The sequence below is a fragment of the Sciurus vulgaris genome, assembly GCF_902686455.1.
Source record: "Sciurus vulgaris genome assembly, chromosome: 9".
Lineage (NCBI taxonomy): Eukaryota > Metazoa > Chordata > Mammalia > Rodentia > Sciuridae > Sciurus > Sciurus vulgaris.
The window spans coordinates 86,362,939-86,384,525 of NC_136469.1; the positions used below are offsets into that span (position 1 = coordinate 86,362,939).

Consider the following 21,587-nt stretch of genomic DNA (forward strand, 5'->3'; position numbering starts at 1 on the left):
TTCTTTCAGTTCTTCATATGTTATTCCAGGACCTCCTGGTGTTGAGGGTCTGGGTTGAGAAATCAGCTGAGATCTGAACTGGTTTCTCGCTCTGTGTAATTTGATTTTTTTCTCTCACAGACTTTAAAATTCTGTCCTTATTCTATATATTAGTCATTCTCATTATAATGTTCCTTGGTGTGGGTCTGCTGTAATTTTGTATGTTTGGGGTCCTGTAAGCCTCTTGTAGTTGATTTTCCATTTCATTCTTTAGATTGGGAAGTTTTCTGATATTATGTTATTGAAAAGATTGTGAATTCCTTTGATTTGTATCTCCATGCCTTCATCTATTCCAATTAATCTTAAATTTGGTCTTTTTATGACATCTTATATTTCTTAGAAGTTCTGTTCATGGTTTCTTACCGTCTTCTCTGTGCCGTCAACTTTATTTTCAAGAGTTTATATTTTGTCTTCAGTGTCTGAGGTTCTGTCTTCCAAGTGGTCTAGTCTGTTGAATTTTTAATTTAGTTTATTGTTTCCTTCATTTTGAGGATTTTCACTTGATTCCTTTTTATAATCTCTGCCTCTTCATTAAAGTGATCTTTCACTTCCTATATTTTCTCTCCAATACCATACTTTATTTCAAAAATCAATCCAACTATGTATTTTCTAAACTTCTTCTCTGACATTTCTTCTACTATGTTGTCTATGGATTCTATTGTTGGAACATCTTGGTTTGTTTGAGGTACTTTGTTCCCTTGTTTTTCCATGTTGTTTGTGTGTTTTCTCATTTAGCATTATGGAACTGAGACAGTACAGATTCTGCCCTGTAGTCTTATCATGTCCCTGAGGGCTTCCAGTACTTCACCTTTAAGGCAGAGACCAATATCAACAGCACTCAATGCCAACAATATACAACTTTAAACCAATTAGCTCCTATTAAGGCATTTACAGTTTTTTCACAATAGACAGAAATGAAGTGTTCAATTATTGTCTATGACATAAACAGTAAGTTTGCTAAAAGGGTTTACCATGTTAAATGATGGACAATGAGGGAGGAGAAGTACTGTAAAATGTGATGTTTATGAGGGGAAAGGAGAGAAGATAGAGATAAAAATTTATAGTAAGAGCAAGGGAGGAATTAATAGAGGTTGGCTCTTAGTATGAGAGAAGTGAGAAAGAATCCAGGGAGACAGTTTAGGTGAGAGAAAAAAAATATGCACAGAGTTTTTTTTAATAGTAAAATATAAGAATACACAACAAAAATATCTCATGCTATTCAGACATCTCATTCCTCAATAAATTGATACATGAAAAGTATTTGGATTCAATGATGATAGAGGGGTGAGAGAGAGGGTAAAAAAAGAAAAAAAGGAGGAAAGCCTCAATGGAAATTTGAACAACTTCTTCTTGTGGCTTTCAAAAATTTTCTCAGCTTCCCTTCTCTGCCAATAGGTGGGTTGTCTGAAGTTTGATTTTATCTCCAGTCCAGTGGGTGCCTGACCAGTTGTGTGGGTAACCCAATAATAAAATATCCTCACACCCTCTGACAGTCTTCCTTGCCATTATAGCTGGCCCCTTCTGTCCCTGCACACTTTGGACCTCACTGAGCTGGAAAGAGCCAGGTTTTCTCCAGTTTCTCCAATCTATGCTCCCCCCAGGGAACTGCCCCTAGTCTCCAGCTTTCCACAGGCTTGAAAGACCCAGACTGGCCCAGCTTGACAGACCCAGAATGGCCCACGTAAACCCAGCTGCATCTGACAAACCTGGGCTTCAACTTCCCCAGGCCCTGTCTTGCTGCAGTCCCAAGATCTCAGTGCCCTATCAACTTGAAGAGTGACCACCAGAGATGTGCTCACACCAAGAGGTAGCTGGATAGCAGCCACTACCACACCAAACAGAAAGACCTCAGGTGCCACCAATCCTACTGATACCCCAATGTATTTCCAGATCCTGGCCTGAGTCCTCAGGCCGAGGTGGCCACGCCCCGAGATGGCAGTGATTATGTCATCAAATCTGCAGGCCCTGGCTGTTGTCTCAAGATGGCGGCCGCTGTGTGTAATCAAAACTGCAGACACTGTGACTGGACTTCCAGGCAACAGGAGGAGGTAGGCGATCTGATGGAGGTCTGTGGGTGGTGGGTGGACTTCAGGCAGTGGGGGATGGGCAGGAAAGAGCCGGGCAAACAAACAAATGGGAAATTATAGGCAGTGATCAGGGAGTGATCCACATTTGAAAGGCAGGCAATATGCTGGCAGATGAATGGGTTAAACAGCAGGGGATCAGTGGGCAGTGATGACTGCCTTGCAGAGAAATAGTATTTCTTCAGCATGAATCCAGAGTTACCAGTGACAAGGAATGAAGCCTCCCTCTAGTCAGTCATCTTGGATGTCCCACAATAGAATATTACTCAGCCATAAAGAATGAAATTATGGCATTTGCTGGTAAATGGATAGAACTGGAGAATATCATGCTAAGTAAAATAAGCCAATCCCACAAAACCAAAGTTCAAATGTTCTCTGATTTGTGGATACTAACACAAAACAAGGAAGATGGGGAAGGGAATAATAAAAATCCATTGGACTAGAAAAAGGGGGAAAAGGGTATGGGAAGGGGAGGGGAAGAGGAAAGACAGTAGAATTAATTGGTCTTAACATTCCTAGACTTGCATTTGAATACACAACAGGGGTAAATCTGCATTAGGTACAACCCATAAGAGTGGGATCCTAAATAGAATGTTATATCATATGTATATATAATTTGCCAAAATGCATTCAACTGTCATGTAAAACAAAAAAAGAACAAATAAAAAAGAAAAGGGTAAAACAGAACAATCCCTGGCCTTTCTGCCAGCAGCACTTGGTGGTCCAATCGGCAAGTGGCAAGTGACAGTGGTAGAAGGATTTCTTGGTGCAGTTGTTAGCAGCTCTGGGAAATCTTGCTGTCAAGTGCCTAGCAAAGGCTAGAACACTCCAGGGAACTAATTTTTCAGATAGGAGTCACAGGATCTGTGGTTCTTTAGAACTCATCAAAGGCAAGTTTTAACATTTTGACAGTTTTATTTCTCAAAATTTTCTACAATTAAGAAGATAATTTTTTAAGGATGGTCTTTCCTATCTCTGTGGTATGTGTCACACCCACAGCTTAAAAGTGCTAAAAAGAAGAGAATTCCAGGTGGAATGAAAGTTATAATCAACCTATCTATATACAAGGACCATAGAAACAGTTCCATTCACAGGAGAGCCTTTTCATGCTTCTGGTTGATCAGTTAAAAAGAGAGAATGTTATAGTAACAAATAAAGTGCAGTTTAAACACCCATCCCCCCAAAGAAAGAAAAAAAGAAAAGGTCTCTAACTTAGAAAATGATGCAAGAGAACTTCCTGCAGGAATATTAAGAAAGAAAGAAAAGCAGTCTGGCAAGAACAAAAGAAAAGCAGAATTTGCAATTATTTGGGTTTCCAGGCAAAGCTAAGTATGAAGATATGGTCATTTTAATATCATAAACCCAACCACCACCACAGGATAATATTCTCATAAAAAACTACAAAAGTTCCATGGAGAAATAGATTATCTAAGATGACTGACAAACGCTGTAGACAACTTGAATATTTAAGGATGCAACAGTGTTCCTGTTTCAAGCAGTTTCTTTTATCAATAGCATGCACCTGCAAATCTGAAAGGGCCTTCGTGGAGATGTGATTTTGAGCTGAAAATATTTTGAATGCACACGAAAAATAAGAGGAAAAAATAGGCTTCTAGGCAGAAGGGACAGCATGTGCAAATGCTTGAGGGGGGAAAAACAAACAAACAAGCAGACAGCATGAAAGAAACTGAGAAAGTCTAGACATGAGTTGAGAGAATTCTAGTGTGAGAAAGAGAAGAGGGGTAGGAGATGACTTTGTATGTCATCTTAGCTACAGTAAATGTTTTGGTTTTTCTTCAAAAGCAATGATGAGACATTGAATGAATTCATTAGCTCAACGATATAATCTCGTTTATGCTTCAGAAAGGTTATCGTGGTTGCCAGGTGAGGAACAGCTTGAAGAGGGCAGAGTATGTATAGAAGAGTACGTACAGGGATCTAATGCAATAATGTAGGAACAGGATGAGATCTTGAATTGCATCCATGGTGGAGGAATGGAAAGAAGTAAAAATATTAGAGAGATTTAGGAGTTCTACTGGTTTTTCACCAAAGCAAGAGAGTCCCTTTTCTAAAACTTAATGCTTAGAAGACTTACTGTGGCCTTCTCCACTGTATTCTGCCCTTGGAGCAAAGAGTTTATAAAACCAAAGGTATGTGACCACCAAAGTCTGCCTTACTCCTCTTCTAGACCATGATTTCACATCATGACTCTAGTATTCCCTATCCAAATGACCTTGAGTCCCTTCTAGGATCTAAGAGGGTTCTAACATGCATACATTCCACCATGGGAAATCAATGTCAATGATGTGTTTAACACTAGGCCTGAGGATTGACCAGGAGGTAGCTGTTCACAGGGGCATGGGTGGAACTGGGAAATGAGAAGCAAGGTTTCCACATAATGCATGCGGGAACCAAGGATGGGCAGAGATGTGGCCCAGGGATAGGGCCTGATTCTCCCCAGCACAAAACTCCAAGTGGGATTATCTAGACATTTTCCCTGTATTATGCAATAGTTCTAGTATGACTCAATGGTCTAGAAAATGTCAGTCTTCCTATAGAAAAATCATTGGTAGTATTTGGACATGTTGAGGTTTAGGCATTTCTGAGTTATTTAAGAAGAGATGTCAAGTAGGTATCATAGATATAAGGATCTAGAGGTAAGCCTACCTTGGAGCACTATATGTGAATCTTCGAGAACAGCAAGATTGAAATAGCCCAGGAAGAAAGGAGAGTCCCATAACGGAGTCCTGAGAAAGATCAAAAGAGTCAAGAACAGGAAGCCCACAGAAGGTGGGGAAGGGTGGTGGGTCAAGGCAGTGTTACACTAAGGAGCACAGGGAAGAGAATATTCCCGAAGGAATAGTTCAAGAGTTACAAATATTACCAGCAAGGATTACACATGAGAATTGAAAAGCCATCTGTTGCATGAAGGTGATTGATATCCCTAATAGAGCTGCTCTGGTAGGACGATGAGACCAAAAACCAGACTGAATGGACACAGAAAGGACTGGGAGGTGAAAAATAAGAAACCAGCATAGATAACTCTCCCAAGAAATTTGATATGAAGGGGAGCTTCTGAAGAGGGTTGTGGGTAAATGAAAACTTTTTCTGGAGAGCATACAGATGTCAGTAATAAGGGTTCCACGGAGAGAGGCAGGTATTAAACATACAAAAGAGAAGAGGTAGTGGATGAATTCTTGAAAGAAAAGACCAAAAGTACAAGTGCACATGAGCAGAGGAGCAGCTTACCTAGCAAAACTGAAGAAGAGGATGATTGAATGGATGCAAATACATTTAGGTTTGTTTATTTAGAATCAGGAAGATAGAGAGTATTCATTTGTAACTCCTAGAGTATTTTCTCTTTAAAGTAGGGGTGCCCAAGAATGAAGAGCCTGGAGTTGAACACTAGGGGGAAATGGAGAAGCTTGAGGTAGCCATAGTGAGTGAGAGAGTCCTGAGAGGAGAGATTTATTGCCTTGGGCTATGTTGAAAAGTAAGAAATATCTGTGTACGGCCCTCATCTTTCCTACCTCCCACTAGGCCCTCATGATAATCCCTCCCTCCCATTTCTTCACCCTCTGCACACCTCAAAAACCTGCCTTAGTCTCCCCACCAGAACTAATTCTTTAAGTGCCCCAAGTCCTCCACTATTACCACTTGTCATTCCCATGTGACTTTTATTCAATTCACATCCCATGCCAGAAATTCCCATTTCTTAACTTGTGGGGAAAATCAGATAGGTGTTAAGGAGCATTAATTTATTAAACAAACTTTACAAAACCTGACAATCTCTCCCCACCTCAAAACCATACTCCCAATTTCCTTAACACTATTTCCACTCCCAATGTACACCTAACCTTCCTGAGGTGAAGGAATTTTAGAAAGGGCTGCTACTGTCTCTGTGAGTTCCTAATGGAGGGCATCTCAATGAGGTGACAAAGTGGAGGGAGGAAAGTAAAGTAGTAGTTCCATGCTGCTTCAGATCTTATCACACATGTCCTGTCCCACTGGGACAGAGGTTATCTAACTCTTGTAAATATCCCTTACAGCCTGAACTTTGGAGCGTAAACTTTGGGATGCATATTTGCCTGTTCAGAAATTCTCTCTCTCTCTCTCTCTCTCTCTCTCTCTCTCTCTCTCTCTCTCTCTCTCTCTCTCTCTCTCTCTCTCTCTCTCTCTCTTTCTCTGTGTGTGTGTGTGTGTGTGTGTGTGTGTGTGTGTGTGTGTGTCTGTCTTTCTCTCTCATTGAGGTTTTTTGATTAATGTTTCTTTACAAGTAAAATGCAACAATTTGTGTCCTATATCCCCTTGAAAACACAATCCATGTCCCAGGCTCACTCTATCTAACAGTCTAGCACATACCTTAGATCAAGAGCTATTTAAAACTTTCATTGACTGTCAATTTAATTTGACTGATAAAGAGACAATTGCACCCATGTGGCAAGTGGCCCTGAGCAACTTTTTCTTTTCTCATCAGAATGCAATGAGTATTAGCATAGTTAGATAAAACTATGGAGGTAAACAGGTTAGCAGAAGCTGTCTGATTTTCACCATGGCCAACTGAAGAGGCCCAAACATTCTAGCATTAGGCATACTGGGTCTCTTTAAACAGGTTAATGATAGATCCCATTGGCCAGGCAGATACATTCATTGCAAAGAATATTAGTCAATACTTACAACATGCCTTATGGCTGGCACTTCTTTGCTCTCCCCACCCAAATCTAAGTCCCAACCCAATGGTAATTCCACTTACATTCTTTATATTCTGTTTAGGTTAATAAGCAAAAGGGATGCTGAAGAAATTGAATATGAAAATCTTTTCAGTAACTCAACCATCCTGTGAAACAAGGGTCTTTGTTGTAGAGAAACTTGTTCATAGTCACTCATCATGGTTCTAAATGGTGCTTGAGTAGCCATATAAAACTGGCAGCCACAACAACCAAATTCATTTCTTGTAGAGGTCACTCTTTGGCTCATTCTCATTATGACTGGGAAACATCGAATATGAAATGTGTTTGCAAGAAGAGAAAGGGAGAGATACTGGTGGTGTTCTTTTATTGTAAAGGACAAATCTGGTCTGGTCAGATGTTAACATAGATTCCCTTCTTGTTAAACCAAAACAAATATAATAAGTAATATGGTAAGGGGAATATGTTTCTCTTCGGAAGCAGGCATGATATCATTCATGTGTGGAATCTTGAAAAATTGATCTCATAGAAGTTGAAACCAGAATGGTGGTCATAAGGGGATGGAGAGCATATAGGGAAATGAGGAGTGGGGAGAGATTGATGGATGTGTACTAAGTTGCATTTAGATAGGAGCAAAAAGCTCTGGTGTGCTATTGCATGAAAGGATCACCCCAGGTAATAATAATGTACTGGCCATATTAAAAACTCAAAAGAAAGAATTTTAAAAGTTTTCACCTCAAAGAAATGAAAAGCATTTGAGGATATGTGTGTGTGTGTGTGTGTGTGTGTGTGTGTGTGCATGTGTGTTTTTAACCAGATTTAAACATTGCACCATGTATATCTGTATGACTACATTACATGATATCCCATTATTAAGCATAATTTTATGTTTTTCATTAATCAGTTAATAATAAATTTAATTTGAATTTTTTAAGTATCTATGACCATTTCAAATATCAGATATTCTTGCAATAGATTGGAGATGGAATCCATTATTTCAAATTTGCTATTTTAAGAAAAAAAGTATATATATGATATATATACACTCCAGGAAGCTACACCTGCACACTTTTGTTCCTTTCCTGTTTATTCACTGAGTTCATTCAAATGTGTGTTCAGTGTGTGCTATATTCCCCACTATTTCACATCTCTGTTCTAGATACCATATGAGATATTACCATGCGTTTGAGGACAGACATGGAAATAGACTTCTCAAATTCAAATACCAACTCCACTACTTAACTATTTGTGTAGAATTGGGTAACTTACTTCAACACTGTGGACCTTGATCTTCTCTCCTGTTAATTAGAGATATTATTAATTAATAGGGTGCCTAGAAGGACTAACTTAGTTAATATATGTCAATATAAACAACAGTACCTGGCACAAGTTGACACTCAGTGAATTTTAGCAAACATTATCATTAGTTCTGTGAGAGAAAGCAAACTGGGACCAGCACAGGGTCTTCTTTCAAAAATGTTCAAATGAAATTGCAGTTGTAGCTGGGCACAGTGGCACATGCCTGTAATCCATGGGAATGGCTACTTAATTTGTTTGTTTTTTAAATTAAATATCTTTCATAAAATGTAAACTGACCATATCATACTCCACTGGATATACATTATTCTTCAACTTTAATATGCTATTGGTTATAGATAAAGGATCAATTTAATAACTGTTGGAAGGAGAGGAAGGGAGAAAAGATGCAAAACACTAAAAATCAATTGAAAGAGCTTCTTTCAATTTAGAAATGTTACAATGATATAATAAATGTGCATCTGAGATTAGGGAACTGTGACATTTTGAAGGTCACCTTTTCAAATCATATTTATTTCCATCAAACATAATTATTTGTGCTAGTCAGTTTGATGCAAGAGTGTAAATCTAAATGACCCTGTTCTTAGAAATTCATAGACTTAACTTTTTCTGGGAAAATCTAGCAAAAACATTGCTTGACTATTTTAAATGATTCAGTATTCCAACTTAAAAATTGCTATCAGAATTGATAACCTGATTTTAGTATCTCAGTGATCTCACATACTTCTCACGTACTCTCTCAATTCTGAATACACAACATATTTATAGATCACTGTATTCTGATGGTCTGGCCTCAATTTAAGGAATTTTAAAACTAAATTATGGCAAATTACATGTTTACCTCAGCAAGCTTTCTATTCCAACAAAGAAATTGTAAAGCTAATGAATTCAGCACGTTTTAACAGAATTTAATTCAGCTCAATTCACATTAAAAAAAAAAAAGTAGTTTCAGCTTCAAAATCAGAGCTCTTAACTACTCCTCTGTGTTGTATGCCTTAGAGTCAAGAAACCACATACTGTATCCACATGACAAACACTGATCGTTTAAGGCCCATAGAACTCTTTGAGTTTCCCTAAATATTAACCAAAGGCAAAGGGCAGGGCTGAATAAACATGTGAAATATATCACTGAAATCCCATAAGATGTTATAATAATATTCAGCATTACAATTTGAAAATGAAAGTCTCATGAAGAATTCAGATCTTCCCTGGAGTATCCTTCTTATTATACTCTGAATTCCCACCCTCCTCTTCAAGGCCTTCAATGGACCTGATGTCTTTATTATAAAAAATTTCTCACTGAACACTGCAGGCTCTTTGAGTACTGAGAATTTTCCCATCTTAATTCTTACTTTATCTTCATTGGGTAAAATACTGCACATTCAATAAGTATTTCTCAAATGAGTGAGCACATATGCAGCAAGTGTTTCCTAAATTTAAAACAAAAATTTTAAATTATTTTTAGAAATATAGCTGATTTTCTACCGTTTCTTCTCCTTGCATCAAAATTAATACATTTAATAGAAATATTACCAAAAGTATTTTAAATGATCAAATTACTACTTTCAGAAATGGTTTGTTTCCTGCACATATGGCAAATGACCATCTAAATCTTCTGAGTCAGACTAATTTTTTTTAGATGTTGATAGACCTTTATTTTATTCATATATTTATATGTGTTGCTGAGAAACAAACCCAGTGCCCCACACATGCTAGGCAAGTGCTCCACCACTGAGCCAAAATCCCAGCCCCAGTCAAACTGATTTTTTATGTAATTCTATTCTATTCACTATTATCTTCAGGAAAAGACAATTGCATAATTATCTCTCACCAAAATAAAGATAAAAGCATACAAGAGTATGACTTAATGTTCTACATTTTAAGTCTTCCCATTTAAATTCACAGAGAAAAAAGAAATCTTGTGTTTGACAATAGATTTTTGCTCAAAATATGACCCTCATAATTTAATTAAACAGGCATTAGTCTTTAATTCCAGGACTAACAAGAACTGTAAAACTACCATCTATGCAACAAAATTACTTATATAGCATTGAATACAATTCTTCCAACAGCACTGGAAGGCAATCGGGAAACCCCAGCAGGAACAAACTTGCCCAAAGTTAACATGCTAGTAATCATCCAGCCTGAATGAAAATCTGGTTCTTCTAAGTTGAAGTCTGCTATCCTCTCATTATCCTAGTATTCATTTAAAATAGGTTACCCATAGAAGAGTTGATTTACTAAGATTTACTAATACTGCACAAAGATTCAAGAAATGTGTATGTTAAATATGTGTCAAATAAAAGGTTGTCAGAACAACATCTGCCAAAAAAAAAAAAAAAAAAAAGTTTATTTTTATGGCATGTGAAACAATGAAACCAGGAAATCACAACAGAAGATAACAATTGTGGTTCTGTTACACATTATAAAGTGAAATGCAAATCTGTCTTTCAGAAACCATAAAATAAAACTGAGAACTTATCACAGGAAAAATGGAAAGGAGGAAGCCTGAATGAGAAGCTTGAAGGTACTCATTGAGTATATGTTCTTGCATATTAAACCCTATTTAATGAGCCTTATGAGGTTCATTTCAACCAATTTAACTTTAAAATATTCTTGGAAAGATGAGTGTTTGTTGACTGGTGTACAAAGGATCTTTCCAATTAAATGTGGAATATTTAGTTTATAAGATAAATTTAAGACCTATTTCCATTTCATCAACAAAACCATGAATGCCTAAACTTGAGTTTAGCAATCAAGTCACAAGCCCAATCCTATCATTTACAAGGAGATCAACAAGGATCCCTATTAACTGCATTTGGCCACCTTTCATTAAGTTGAATAATCTGAATTAATATTGAATTGTAGAAAGATAATTTAAAGTGGTGGAGCATGAAGAAAAACAAACAAGATAGTCACCCAGCTTCAAGACCAAGTAACCTGAAGCAGAATTACGTGATTACCTAAAACTCAAGGTAAATGTTAATGATTCAAACCTGGGTGGTGGGTCTCAGATTAATAAAATTGTGCTTCTGCTAAAAGGAAGTCAAGGTTTTCACTGCTTCTCTAAACAAATTCTAAAGCCCACGCATGGTAACCTTTGAAATTTTAAACAGAGCATCACCAGAGTTGCCCTGATTGGATTACCTTACACGCCACTGGTCATAGAACTTTGAACGGGCCGTTTTTGTGTGGAAACTGGTAGATATTGCATCTCTTTAAGTTAAACAAACCCTTGGACATACACACCTGCTGTTCAGGGGTATTTACCCCTGAAACAGCAAATTTCACAGGTTAGGACTACAATCAAAGAGTACAGACCAAATCTTAGTGTCCTCATGTTGAAAAAGTACCAATATTTCCCATATTTTCTGTCACCCACATTTTATATAAAAAAGATACCTCTACCTTTCTGCTTTATTCTTCAAGAGAATGATCCTGTATGATTTCGAGCTATAGCTATTTAAAAATAATGCTAAAATATCTTATTATGTTATCATAAACTTCATATGCTTTGTTTTATAACATTCTGTATTGAAATGCAAAGTTGTTCTTGATTTTCTGATAGTATAAATCTGATCTCTGTTGGATTTTCTTAAAACATCATAAGCTTATTTACAGGAAAAATGTAACCTCTTGTTCAATTAGTCACACAATTATATTTCAAAAACACTTTCAATCCTTTAATTAAATAAATGAAATTAATTGCCTATAAATATTTATAATAGTATTCATAATATTAATAATATTCCTGGGCTATGAAAACTCCTGTTTATTTTGGAGTAAAAATACTAAAGAGAAAATGAACAGTCATGGCAAATTCTAAGAAGATCCAGTTTTTCCCTCCTTACTAAGAATTTTTACATATTTCTGTCTAACATCTTTTTGCTCTAGGTTGTTTTCCTACTTTGGACTAGGCAAAAAGTAGGGGAAGTTCAGAATAAATATAAGTATTAACACTGCAAAAATTGCTCTATTCCAAGCACTGGGGTAACACTATAGCCAGCAATAGGGACAATTCAATTGAGTTACTGTTATCACTCTTTCATTTCCTAAACTTCTAACTCAATAAAAAACAAAGAAATGATGTAAAATTTGAGGTGTGAGGTCTGACCTAAACATCCATTTGATAGAGGTCAGGTTGTATGACCACTCCATGATGCAAGTGGTCGTTCCCTCTACACCTAACATACACATTATTACAACTGGTTGGTCAGTTGCATACATAGTCCAGTTGTTTACTGTGAGTTGAGAAGAGTTCTTAAACCATTTTAATCTGCATGTCATTAGGTAGATCATGGACCACCCAGTTCACCACAGAACCTCACTCCCAACCGTCCTGCATCGGCCTTATTCACACACTTATGTCAAACCTATCCCCATCATTGCTATGAAACTTCATTCAAGTCACTATTCAATCCCAATGAGAAAGAACTTGCTACATGTTCCATGCATGTGAAGGAACAGTAAATGGCATATGATTAACCTCTTTCATATTGACCTCAGTGAAATCATGTTCTTTTTTTCCATATTTTTATTGGTGCATCACAGTTGGATATCATGGTGGGATTTGCTCTTACACATTAATAAAAATGTACATAATAAGCCAATATAATTTGACCAATATTCTCCATTATTGAAATTTTATTATTCTTATCCTCCATCTTCTTTATGAAAAAATTGATTACTTTTTTATTTGCTAACAATTCATTGTATCATTTATCTTTTTATGTTTCTTTTCCCCCTATTAAACTGTCAATAAGGCAATTAGTTTTCAATTCTTTTGATCTTTTTGTACTTTCTCAGTTCCGTTTTATTGTAGTGCTGTATTAATAAGTAGATCTATTTCAAACACAAGCTATCTTGCACATTAGTCCCACAATACTTTTCTGGAATATGACATGCATTTGTTATTTCCTTCTATTCATATACATATAATGGCTCTCTGTTGCCTATAAAATAAAATGCAAACTGTAATAATATGACCGACTACAAAATGGAAAGCAGCCTAGAATCTTTTTTATAATCAGAATCATTCAGTCAACATAGGTGACAAATGCAAGCTCTTTTGAAACAGTGAAAGGTCAACAAATTGGTAAATTATAAGACACCAAAGAAGGTTGTACAAAATCGATGTCTAATGTTTATCAATGAGCAGAAAAGTAATCAAAATCAAGGCAAGGAGGTATAGAGAAGAGATAAGAAATAGGCTTGGTATTAAAAGGTTGGAGAAACAACTATGTAAATGAATGAAAACTGGTAAACTAAAAGAAATAAGAAGGATGAGCCAGAGGAAGGTAAAGAAATAACAGCCTCAGGGATGGGTGAAGATACAGAGATCTACAAGCTTCTCCCTCTAAAGAAAGGGTCTGATCTAAACATCAAATGGATCCATTTGATGTTTAGGTCAGACCTCACACCTCAAATTTTACATCATTTCTTTGTTTTCTTTGTTTTCATCTCATTCTTTCAAATGAGAGAACACAATCATTTCTGAAACAAATGTTAGGGGTTAAAGATAATTTACTAAATGCAGGAAGAGGAAGGCAGAGGAAAATAAAAGACGTAGACGTGAAAATACGTATTTAATGGGGATAATGTTTTGAAATATTTTTCTTTTTTACTTCATTATATATTAACTTCTCCCTATTCAATGATTTGGGGAAGATTAAAATGTTACAGCAGGAATGAAAAGAGAAATAAATGTTAATATCCATCTGCCATTATAGAGTATTCAGGATGCCAAAATCTTGAGACCTTTTTTTGCTTGAAGAGAAAGATTTCACACTTTAATCTTCATCTACATATCAAAAGCAAAAGCTAGCCAGTGGTGGTGGTAGCACATGGGGCTCGGGAGGAGTCTGAGGCAGGAGGACAGCCAAATACATTCCTCAAAAAGCTTTACTTTTGCAAGGTTGAATCCTGGCATTTTCAGATACACAGGATTTGAAATAGCTACATAGGATAGTTCACTGTGTGCACAGTACGCTGTAGAATCCTGTGCAATAAGAGAGTTAAATTTAAACATAGAGACTGAAAAATATTCTAGAGCAGCAACACTTAGAACCATATATACTTGGCAGATTTGGGAAGTTAAATCTTAATCATCCCTTTAGGTAACCCCCAAATTAGAAAATAAATTCAGTCCTGAACAGTGACCATCATTCTGTGTCAGCTTGTCCTTTTGATAACATTACCTTGGGATAAGAACATGGTGTTCTGAACAGGTCTCAGGCAGAACAGCCCACGCCATTTGGGGGTAACAGTCCCTTTGGCAGCAGTTTATCACTAAGTCCAATGTCATGGAAAAACCATCTAGAACATTCACAGTGTGCTTCTCCCAGAAAACCCACCCATGCAGGCTCTGTTCTCTCCTACAATTCTTTACCAATTGTAGTGAGAGCTTGTTGACTCTGGACATGAAATACCACAGGAATCAGAGGGCACATATCACCAAGTTATAGAGCTCATCCCCTGCAACTACCATGCACCGGTAACCGAGTTGGGAGTCACTGAGACTCCACAGTCACTGGAGTGAGAGGGGACACTTCCACCTCCACTCCCTCCCCTTCCACTTACTCATGTGCTCTACCTGAGGGCTGTCGGAAGGCCCAGGAAGATGAGACCCACCTCTGCAAGGCTTCACTTTCTCATATTCTTTCTGCTCTCCTCCCTTTGAAGTGGCTTTGAAGTGGCATCCCTTTGATGTATGTCATTATGACTCTGGTTGTTATGATGAGTGATTCAAAACAGGAGGGTAGGACCAATGGTATAACTAAAGGACAGTTATCACCCACCCATCTATATATGATAAACTGAAATTCAGTTTGAGTGACCAGACAATAGCTTCAGGGATTAGAATTCCAGCTTTCCTTACACATGTGCTCATGGAGGAGACAGTACCCAACACCTGAATCAGAGGTGTCTGCAGGTGACCTCTACAGCAACAGTGCTCTTAAATGTACCAATCACAGACATTGCACAGAGGAGGCAGAGTCCCATGGGAGATTCTATTTGATTTTATTTGATCAGATGTATTAGTAAGGGCTCTCTAGCAACAGAATTAATAGGAAGTAGAATTACAAAAATGGGATTTATTAGATTGGCTTACACGACCAGAAGCTGGATAGTCCACAATGGCCATCTGTGGACTGGAGAGCTAGAAGAAGCAGTAGCTGTACAGTACAAGAGGCAGAAGCCCCAGAACAGGAGAGATCAACAGTGCTAACCTAGTCCAAGATCAAGGCTTCTGGAAGCTCTATGGAGAATCACTGGCACAGTCTGCTTTGGAGGAATGAAGAAGTGAGAGTCCAAAGTAGCAACGAAGAACCCATTCAAGAAAAATTGAGCTTCCATCTGCATCTGCTTCCTTGTTCTTCCAACTTTTATTCCATCCAAGCCACCATTCTATGGGGCAGGCCTGCCCACTCTTAGGGAGGGTTTCCACTTCAGTTCACTATTCCCACATTCCAATCAGTCCTAAACACACCCTCATTGACACACCCAGAAGTCTCTTGATCATCAGCAACTCTTAATCCAATCAAATTGACAATTCAAATTAACCATTACACCAGAGATTCCAGTTGAATCTCAGTGGAAAAGAAATATAACTACCTCTTCAAGAAAACAAGCTTCTGGCTCCAGCACTTTGCAGCATTGCTCTGCCATATTAGAGAAATTTGTAAACAAAGACTATAGCTCCTCATAGGTGAGACCAGGCTTGAGCTTCACCAAGTTGACAAGAAACCCAAAGAAATCAAACAGAATTAATCAACAATTTCTTCCCGACACTCCTCTTTTCCAGAATGCTTGTTGGAGAATCACATCTTGGGTGTCTCAACTTGAGTAAATGGAAAGAGAATATTCCATTTTGAAAAGATCTTCTGAAACTTTCCCATTAAAATCACAGGATGGACTCTTTGGAAGATTATGGAACTACAAGGAAAATGGTATAAAAAATAAACAGAACCATAATAAAATGACTACACTTGATTTTTCTAGAAAATTTATATCCAAAACAACTCCAATCTCCCCTCCTCAGTAGCAATGCTGTTTTCACTAGGTTTGATACAGATGTTGTGTAAATAAATTCAAAAACAGGTCTTATCTCTTGGCATTTATAGTATCTCTTTAAAGAATGGAAGTAAAATTCCTTTAGAACCCCTCCTTTTTTTCAATCTTTAAGTGAAACACTCAGCACAAATATTCATGTCATTCTCTCAAGAAAATTGAATTCATTGTAAACCTGTCCATGAGCATTTTGCTAGTTGCCCTAGCTCATATGTCCAAGTCACAGTCTGCTAAGCACTGCAAGTCTCTAGCAGAGGAGCAGACAGACAGGATTTTATTATAAATAATGGCAATAAATATGCAACATGGTGCTTTTCTGAATAGGACACAGTAGACAGTTTGGCAAAAGGAACACCAAAAGCACAGACCATTACAATAAGCCTTCTCCCAGGTGCATGGTGTGCCCCCTGGTTGAATAGAAGAGCATGTTCATACCTGTCTTTCTTTCTCTGAAGGTCCTCATTCTGAGCCTGACACCAGTCCACACAAGACATAAAGAAATCTTGAGAGGTCGCTGGCACATACATTTCATCAGCTATCAAATCCTTGAAGCAGAGCCTTCTGAAGGCAAAGTTTGCTTTGCAGCAGTGGTCCACAGCAGGGTTGATGTTTCAATTTCATTTATTCCACATAATTCTCCAAGAACTAAATCTGCCTGTACTGATGAGAGTTGGAACTCAGTTGTGATTTTAAATAAATAAATGGAATTTTGAACAATATGATTAGATGAATAGTTATAAGCTCCAGGATCACTGTGAACTTCACTAAGAAGACATAAGTTCTCACAACACTACATTATGTCAAAAGAAAAGTGAAGGTTGGGGTCCTAAGTGACATTGTGAAAAAAAAATCAAAGTACAGCAATTGGAATGTTTACAGACTATTTTCTTGGAAACATATACACCAACTTTAAGTTATAAGCAGAGAACTGCAGTCAACCAACAGAAGGTGGTGAGCAAACACTCTGTTCTTTGGGTAAGCTCCCCTGCTGGGTACTTTTCACCCTTGGTTTAAGAAGATTCGGTTGGCAAAGGACCAATGATCTTGCTGATAAGCGGATAATGACACATAATGGGGGGTGGGAGGGGGGAAAGAATGGAGGAAGGAGGGACTGTATAGAGGGAAAAGAGGGGTGGGAGGGGTGGGGGGGGGAAATAACAGAATGAATCAAAAACAATTACCCTAGGTAAATATATGATTACACAAATGGTATGCCTCTACTTCATGTACAGAGAAATAAGATGTATCCCATTTGTTTACAATAAAAATAAAATTTAAAAAAAATATGCATACTTCTTGTTCACACTACACCACCAATGTCCATCAGAATTGCTCACTGTCAACACTCAGGGATTCAGGCAGGAGAAATTGAATGCAGAAAATTCGGAAAAAAAAAAAAAAAAGAAGATTGGGTTGGGAATAGCAATTCTCTTTCTGAGCTCTTTCACTTAGAGCAAGAGAGAGAATTTGAATCAGTATTTACAGTTATAAGGTTTCCTGCATCATTCTGAAAAAAAAATTGTGATTCCTAGATCATTTACCATAACAAATCTCTTCTCATATAACTAAGAAATAAGCAAGATAATTTAGAGAATCCTTGAAAAATACTTAAGACATTCTTTTTTGCTTCTTAAGAGCTTCACACAGTAAGCCAAAAGGAAGACTTGACATTGCATATAATTAAAAAAAGAAGAAAGGAATGTTGAAAATAATGGAGACAAGAAAGTAAATAATCACTACCAATTGGTAAGTGAAAATACTTTTTCTTATTTTTTTTAAATATTTATTTAATTATTTATTATTCAAACTGAATGATTATACATACTAGTTGGGTTCATCAGGATAAACTCACCCATGCCTGGGTATCAATTTTAGGTGCATGGGCCATGCTCACCAAACTATCAACACAGGCAAACTCCTCACCTTTGCAGCAGGTAGTCAAGGCTGTCACCATTTCCTTGTCAAGAGAAATCAGTTCTTCAGTAGAGAGCTGGAAGTCTATCTTTGAGAGCTTTATAAGATAGCTTAAAGAACATATATTTGATTCTGAACAAAGCAGGTTCCTATTATCCCTGGAATAGCCATTGAAATTCAGACCCTCCAAGGAAAGTCAAAATAAGTATAATGTGCTCCCTGCTCTTAGAAAATGGTGGAGAAGTGTCTCCTCACTCACTGTCTTCCTGTACCTGTACCCTGCCTCCTGTAGCTCTGCATTTTTCATTTCATGGTTATCTCAGAAACTCTTAGATTTGCCTGTCCTGTCTCACCTGTGGAGCTCCTTGGCAGCAAATGCCTTGACTTGTCACTGAAATTCTTTTCTAGTTTGTACTAAAAAGAGAATTTGATAGACACATGTTGGCAGTGAGATCAAGAAAAATAAGATCTTTAATGGACTGGGTTTGAATTCTCAACTAACAGCAGGATGGCAGAAATACTAAAGTCATACTTTTAAAACCATGTTTTGTTTGGAACTACAGTGTTAAGCAATCTAGAGTTATTTCTATAAACTCAGTTAAGATAGGCTCAAATCCTGGGCAAAGCATCTCTTTCTCAGGAAATGATAATGACCTTTAGTTTGCTCCATCCTAGTCCTGAAGAAGGCAAAATCCAGGGATCCTGGTTTGGGAGTGAGCAAACCAACTTCAAATAAAAAATAAAGCATCAGAGAACCAGTTTGTCCAGAATCCTGTATCTTTTCCCATTTCAAACTTCATTTTTGATAGAGGATTTAATGTGACAATTTAATGTAGATTGTTGGTTTTTGTGTTTTTATTCTTTCCCACAGTTTGTGAACTGCCATAACAAAGGCTGACTTGTATTTCATCTCTGAGGAATTTTTATTTTGCCCCACTCACAAGTGCTAGCACACTTGTATAAGCAACCAACTGGTATTTCAAGCCATCCTTCCCCAAATTCTGCAACTATTCACATTCTCCTTGGATCCTCCTGAGGTTTTTCTCAGTTGTCTCATTAAATTTGTCTCCCAGAAAGTAAGAACAATCACAGTTACAAACATTTTGGAATCAATCATAAACTCCTTTTCAACTTGTCCAATAGCTTCTCTATCTATAGAACATTTTCAGACTCTCCTTATTATGTGTTAATCACTAAATGCAGAGCACTTTTTACATGTGTGTTTAAGAATTTCAATTTTTCAATTATAGATGTAATTTTTTGCTAAAATTTGAATGTCCAAGATTTTCATCATCTTGAATACTTTTTGTAGCTTTAAAATTTTCAAAGTGCAATTCAGATTTTATGTTGACAATGACTATATTCCCGTCCCAATTTGAATGACCAGAGTAGTTGTTATTATCATTTTCAAGGAAATCAGCCTTTAAGTGACTTACTTGGAATGATCCAACAACTAAGTATAACTGCAGATCATTTGAAAGGGTGTTTATCTTTTTTCATCATTTAGATTTGGAACTTAGGGGACTCCAATAGTCATCTTCAGATATTTTATGGACTCTCTCATATGGTTTAAAATTGGACATCTACCAAGTGACCACCAGAAAGAACTAAATATCAGTGTATCAGTCCTATGGCACGAATTGTGTTTCCCTTTAAAAAAACAAAAAGAATTTTCTAACACCAGGATTCATTAAGAATTAGGAGCAGACTGCTTTGTTGGGGAAGGTGACAGGGAAGGAATTAGAAAAATCAAGTCTTCTTACTTCATTGCTCAAATTTGAACAAGCATAAACTAACATTTATAGCAAGTAAAAGAAAATTTTTAAATAAAGCAAAAGTAGCACATATCATAGGAATGAGAAATTTTGAAATGTCAGACACTTAATTTCCATAATATAGAAGGATTGCATTAGAGTTAATATGAAAAACATTCTAATTTCAGTAGGAAAATGGGTAAAGATATGAACAAATTATTCACAGGAAATGTATAAAGGTAATAGCTAAAATCATATGGAAAGTCCTGTGTAATTAAGAAAGTCAAATAAATGCGTAAAACACAAGCACTATTTTTTACATATAAATCTCTCTCAATTATTATTTTTTTTTCTTTGATGTGGGTCAAACTTAGAACGTAGCACATTTTGGCCAGGTGCTCTATTGCTGAGCTGCCTACCCACCTTAATTTTTATGTATAAGTCTAACAAAGCTAATTTCCATGTGCAATGTTGTTAAATACAAAATTGAAATGAGTTTACCTTGCTTTGGGATTGTACACTGGCAAAACATCTCTGGAAAGTAACTTGGCAATTTTTGATGAATGTTTTATAAAAGTTTATATATTTGGAACCTATAATTTCCCCTCTGATATGAATCCTAAGAAAACTCATAAAAATTAATAAAACTGAATGAAATGAGATATTTATGTCTGAATCACTTTTATCACCAAACACAACCTAACTGAACAACCACAATGCCCAACACCAAATAGGAAAGCAGCTAAATTAGTTAAATCACTATGATGGGAAACCATTATTTAAAATGATACGTACTTAAGTCTGTATAGACACATAAGGTTGAAACTGAGACATTCAAGGATCAGATTCTCCCTAGATCCTCGGAGGGAACTCTGTCCTTCCAACACCTTGAGCCCTGTAAGACTCAGTTCAGGCTCCTGGCCTCCTAAAACAGAGTAGATTTCTTTCATTTAAGTCACTATGTTTGTGACCACTATAGGAAATAATATAGCTCCATTTATAACAAAAATTTCTATGACTCCAAATAAATGATAGATCCAAATGTTTCCTAAAAAGAAATTATTCCAATCTTGTTTTGAAACATGCATACACACACACACACACACACACACACACACACACACGCACACACGCATATGCCTATATGCACAGAAAAGATGAAAGTTAATGTTAATTATAGGTATTTCTTGGTGATAGAATCATGAAGTTTCTGTTTTTATTTTTTTCTTTGTAATGTTTACTACTTTCTTAGTCATCTATAATAATCATTTATTACTTTGATAATCATACCAATAGCCATATGAAGAGTAAAATAGAGCACAAAAATTAAAGTAGAAATAGAAATGTCAAATTGAAAGAACTTTTTGGATTACTGCTGGACTGGTACCTCAAAACATTATGTATGTATCAAACTGATGATGTGGGTTTTCCCAATGATCATCCTCATTGAACCTAAAATAGACTCAGGTCAATCAATCACATTTTACAGTTCTAAACTGGAGTAAAACTTCAATATCAATTTAAAGTGTTTTATTTATTCATTTATTTTAGATTTTCTGAACCTGCAATAATGGAAACTACCGCATGATGGTAACAGTCTGGAGGGTTTTCTTTGTTGCAGCAATCTGCCAGAAGATCCTCATATACTCTTTTAATTCTTAGAAGTTCTGGAGTGGACAGGTATGGGTGTCTCATTGAGTATTCATGGAGAAATCTGAGAT

The 21,587-nt window shown here is 36.7% G+C and overlaps 1 protein-coding gene and 1 long non-coding RNA gene across 3 annotated transcripts in view; both read right to left on the bottom strand.

Annotated features, from left to right (window-relative positions):
• The window catches only part of LOC306669019, a 29,042-nt gene extending 17,855 nt beyond the window's left edge, over nt 1-11,187 (bottom strand). For both annotated transcript variants that reach the window (XR_013766000.1, XR_013766001.1), the window contains exons 1-2: nt 11,092-11,187; nt 8,081-8,109 (exon numbers count right to left, since the gene is read on the bottom strand). This is a non-coding gene — a long non-coding RNA (uncharacterized lncRNA). The remainder of the gene's footprint in view (nt 1-8,080; nt 8,110-11,091) is intronic.
• The window catches only part of LOC306668992 (albumin-like), a 117,450-nt gene that overhangs the window by 40,684 nt on the left and 55,179 nt on the right, over nt 1-21,587 (bottom strand). The gene's annotated exons all lie outside the window — the stretch shown is intronic.